We start from the raw sequence: 5,000 nt of genomic DNA, 5'->3' as shown, positions 1-5,000 counted from the left end.
GCGTACTCACGAACACGGCGACGGCGCGACAAAAGGACGGGGGCGCGTTCGTGGGCGTGCGACTGATTTCTGCAGTACTAGCGTCCGTGCGAGGTGAACCGATAGGCACAACAGACAGCGGCCGTCGCGAAACAGTATTCTTAAACATAAATTTCCGTCTTGTTGAGGATGGTGTCACTGGTTTGGATCCGCATTCACCCACGCAGGTCACATGTGTGTGAAAATTTCTGCTCGTTTTAATGCAAAATCGCACGCAGCCGGTAGGATTCGAACCTACGCTCCCAGAGGGAATCTGATTTCGAGTCAGACGCCTTAACCACTCGGCCACAACTGCCAATAGCGCAAGACCCTAGCGACACATGCAACTGCTACCGTTTAAAGCACTGCAGTGCCAGGAAACGGCGTAGCTGCGTTCTTTTCCGTAGTGCTTACACCGCTACTAGACGTGCGGCTACCAAAGTATTAAAATTTCCGCCCGAACAGGGACTTGAACCCTGGACCCTTAGGTTAAAAGCCTAATGCTCTACCGACTTTTTTTTTTTTTTTTTTTTTTTTTTCTCTATCCATCTCTCTTTTTTTTTTTTGTTTTTTAAAGACGCTACCCTTTTTTTTGTTTTGTTCTTTTTTTAGTTATTTTTTTTTCCTGGACCTCTTCCACTTCAGGCGTTGGCCCCTATCATCCATATCACCCCCAAAATCCTATCTAACCTAAAAAAAAAAAAAAAAAAAAAAAAAAAAAAATCTGTTGCCACCGCCACTTTCACCCCAACTTAACCTACTTTTTTATTTATTTTTTTCATTATTTTTTTTTTAAATATATAAAGGAACTGAATAATTCTTCTTGCCGTGACAATCTGTCCAATACCCGTGAAACAGAAGAACACGAAATCAATCAAGCACTTCTGATTTGTTTTATGTTACGGCTTCTGGCAAAATTAGTTTTCCTGAGGCACTTTCACTTGCTGTACTATAAAAATAAGTAAATAAATAAATGCCAACTTAATTATAATGAAGCACAATTAGTATCGACTCGCTGTAGTGTTGTGCACCAACCAAAAATAAAATAAAATAAAATAAAATTTACCGCTTCATTATGGCAAAGTGTGAAGTAAGAAATTTTGAAACAAAGCTTTGTATTTCCGACTCGTTTTAAGGTTGTAGTGTTCTTCCATTATATACTGTATATACTCGTCTATACTCGCATGTGTATTCGTAACTGCAAAATATGCAAACTGGCCGATAATCCAAGCATAGCTATTGTGCTTTGTTGCAGGAAAGAAATGCCAGTCTGGTTGAAGTACATCTTTAAGTGTTATAGCAGAGTCTGTGGTTCTAGTAATTATTGCGAGTTTTTTTCTAGTCCAGTTCCATATGTAGTATTGGTCGCGGCAGATGAGAATGTGTGCCAAGGTATCTACAGTATGGCAATGACCGCAGTACGGACTCTGCTTCATTTTGATATTGTGCAACTTTTCACCTGTGGGGACCTTCTCGTTCACAATGTCATACCACGTGGACACTACTTTGGAGTGGAGGATGGGATTGTTAATGTTTTTCCAGACGTTACTCCAGTTGACCGCTGGATATTTCGCTTCAATTGGGTTTTGCCTATGGTGTCTCGTGAGGTGGTAATAGGTCCTTCTGGTGTTAAGCAGCTGTGAAGTGTCTTGAATATAGCTCATTTCCAGGTAATAAGTCCGGACGTGATCGAGTTGAGCGCTGATGCGACCAACATCGACTGGGGCCTTTTTGCTCGTTGGGGCTAACCTGTTGAATAACGTTTTCGTAATTGTCGGGTGGGGTGACTGCAGTATTTTGCGGATTCGGTCCATATATACGGCAGTGCATTGGTTCTTGATGTCTTTGACGCCCAACCCACCAGCGGCGCGGGTTAACACTATGGTTGGCATGGCGACTTTAAAGATGTTTCCGCTCCATATGAACCAATACGCTGCAGCTAAAAGCTTTTGCGCTGTATCCTTGGGTACTGGTAACACTGCTGCGATGTGGTATATTTTGCTTAGCGCATAGCTGTTAATCAATAGAGCTCTCTGTATCCGATTGAGCGTTCTAGTTTTGTGTTCACGGAGAGTAGCCCTGAATATATGTAGTTTATGGTCCCAGTTGGCTACTGTCATCTCTCTGGGGTTGGCCATTAGAATCATACCTAAGTGGTTCGTCTTCTCTGTTCTTTGTAGCCATGTCCTTTGAATGGTCTCCGTATGGGGTCCGACAGGTAAAATTTTAGATTTTTGTTCATTGAGTTTGGCTCCGGAAGAAGTGGCGTAAGCGTGGATTATTTGTTGAACGACTTCCATTTCTGAGTGCGTGTTAACTACTACACTGACGTCATCAGCATAAGCGTGACACACGGTTTTTGTACCCAACACCTGTAGACCTTGTAACCTGTGATGCAGGTTTAACAGTAACGGTTCTACGGCGATTGCGTATAGTGCCATAGAAAGGGGGCATCCTTGTCTCACTGATTGCTTGATCGGGACTGGTGAACTTAGCTGACCGTTAATTTTGATTCGAGAGGAAGTGCCGACTATACATTTGCGTATGATCTGAATAAAATGAGCACTGAATCCCATCCGTTGCATTACAGTTAGTAGAAAGTGGTGGTTGATGCGGTCAAAAGCCTTATCGAAGTCTAAAAACATGAGACCAACATTGCATTTGCATAGCCACGACAAATATATTATGTCTCTATATTCACATAATGCATTCGACATTGATCTCCCTGGGACAGCACTCATTTGATAAGGGCCAAGTACTTTCGGCAGTACCATCTTCAGTCTACAGTTTATGAGTCGGGTGAAGATTTTATAGTCGGAATTGAGGAGTGTTAGTGGTCGAAAATCCTTCAGCGTAGCGCTACGTGGTTTTTTGGGGATCAGTACAATCATTCCTTCGGTAAACTGAGATGGCATCTGCACGTCTCCCAATAATTCATTGCATATTTTGGTGAATTCCGGTCCTATGATGTGCCAAAAACAAGCATAAAATTCTATGGGTAGGCCATCTAAACCAGCAGATTTCTTTGTAGGCGAGTCTTTGATTATGGCACATACTTCTTCCTCAGTTATGTGGGCTACAAGGTCGGCGTTGTCAGTTGGATGGACCGTGGATTGAATGTTGGATAAAAGCGGCTCACTTGCCGTCGCGTCAGTCGCCGATGCGGAGTAAAAATCTGTATAATGTTGCACCACGTAGTTTTTTACTGTGACCTGTTGATCGTATTCGTTCCCCTGTTCATCACTGAGAGTGTGGATTAACTTTTGTTTACCTCTCTTGGCTTCCCGTATCACGTGATATACGGACGTATTCTCCTGCGTCAGTTCAATCGGAGGACGCGATCGAACTTTTTTCCCCTCTAGTGATTGTCGTACCAACGCCGTTATTCTTGCTTTAGTGCGTTTTATTCTAGAGCTGTTTGCTACTAATCCCATGGGGTCATCATATAGTTCGCGGAGGCAAAGAAAGTGATACTCCAAGGTGCGTTTTCGCCAGTACGCTTTCATGCGACCATATCGTGCGATGCATTTTTTTATCTGCGGTTTCGCAGACTGTAGCCACCACATGATGCGTGTTGGATATCTGGATTGCATCCGAAGACAACGCTGCCATGTAGCATGAACCTCCTGTTTCAGTACTGCGTCCTCCAAAAGTGACACGGTTAGCTGCCATACGCCCCTTCCCAGGAATGTTTTTTGTTTAGTATGCTTCGCGGTTATATGAAATGCGCAGTGATCCGAGAAGTTAAGAGGCCAAATTTCACAGTCAGTTATATTATGGATAAAACCTTTCGTTACATACAGCCTGTCTAGTCTGCTTGCCGAAGTACTGGATACGTACGTGTATCCTCGGGTGTGCGGGCGAAGGTGGCACCAAGCATCTATCATATCTAGCCCGTTAATTAACAGCAACAGCTCCTCACAAAAGTTTAAGTTCGGGATTTGATCTTCTGGACGCAATACGCAGTTAAAATCTCCACCCAAAATTATGTGCAGTCGAGAATCCGTTATTAATGGGACAATTTCGTCCCGGAACAGGTTGCCCCTTGCTCGTTTTCCGCTGGATCCAGAGGGAGCATATATATTAACAAGAAGCAGATCATATATTTGTGCAGTTATGCCTCGTCCAGATTCAAGTAATGCTTTTGCTGTACATGGTATGCCGTGTTTGAACAGTATTCCTGTTCCACATTCATTGCCTATGTTTAAGATCGCCTCATATCCATACACATCCGCTATTTTGGTCGTAACTACCTCTTGTAACATCGCTATGTCAATGTCGGCGGCATATAAGTAGTCCTTCACAGATTGTAACTTTACGTCCGAAACTACTCGGTTTACATTGAGAGTGGCGATTTTATACGCCTGCGTCATTCGCTAGTCCAACTAAGCGCATTCAGTGTCGTCAGACCATGCTGTCCCCGTATCAGTTCCGCAGCGGTCAACAGTGTCCATTGGTTCTTCAATTGGAGGGGCGAGGTTCATCTGTACGTCCTCATTCGGGTTGGGGATGTCTGGTTTTCCGATGTCTACCACGCCTTGCTTTCCGCTTCGATCGGTTTTAAGAATTTTTTTGGTACGGGAGAGTTTTTTCTCCAGTTCTTGGATCTCTTCAGGGCTCTGTTTTCGTGTTTGCCGTTTAGGTTTCACCGGCTGCTGTCTGATGTTGTCTTCCTCAGCATTCTTCAAATCTTCTAAGCGGGTGGTGTTTCGAGCTAAATTGTCGACCGTGCTCTTGGTGGATGATGGGGTCAATAGAGAAATCGGTTCACTATGAGGTTGCTCATTCCGGGATGGTTCTTGCATGTCATTCTCAACAGCGGAGGAATCGGGTAATTTGCTGTGGCTCCCAATATCTTTCGGTGTCTGTTGTGTTGAAACCGTTACAGCTGTCACGATTTCCTTAGGTTCGGGTGGTCTAGCTTCTGTCGTGTCAGTGGTGGCAATCTGGGCTTCTTCTCGGGTTGGATGGTTCTCCGTGTT

At 44.0% G+C, this 5,000-nt stretch overlaps 1 non-coding gene across 1 annotated transcript; it reads right to left on the bottom strand.

Moving 5' to 3' along the window:
* Nucleotides 1-252: 252 nt before the first annotated feature.
* Trnas-cga lies at nucleotides 253-334 on the bottom strand. The gene has a single exon. It is a non-coding gene; the product is annotated as a tRNA-Ser (tRNA).
* Nucleotides 335-5,000: the final 4,666 nt, after the last annotated feature.

This window comes from Schistocerca americana, unplaced genomic scaffold (assembly GCF_021461395.2).
Source record: "Schistocerca americana isolate TAMUIC-IGC-003095 unplaced genomic scaffold, iqSchAmer2.1 HiC_scaffold_1327, whole genome shotgun sequence".
Classification (NCBI taxonomy): domain Eukaryota; kingdom Metazoa; phylum Arthropoda; class Insecta; order Orthoptera; family Acrididae; genus Schistocerca; species Schistocerca americana.
Note: the sequence above shows the minus strand (reverse complement) of the source record. Positions and strands in the feature narration are given on the sequence as shown.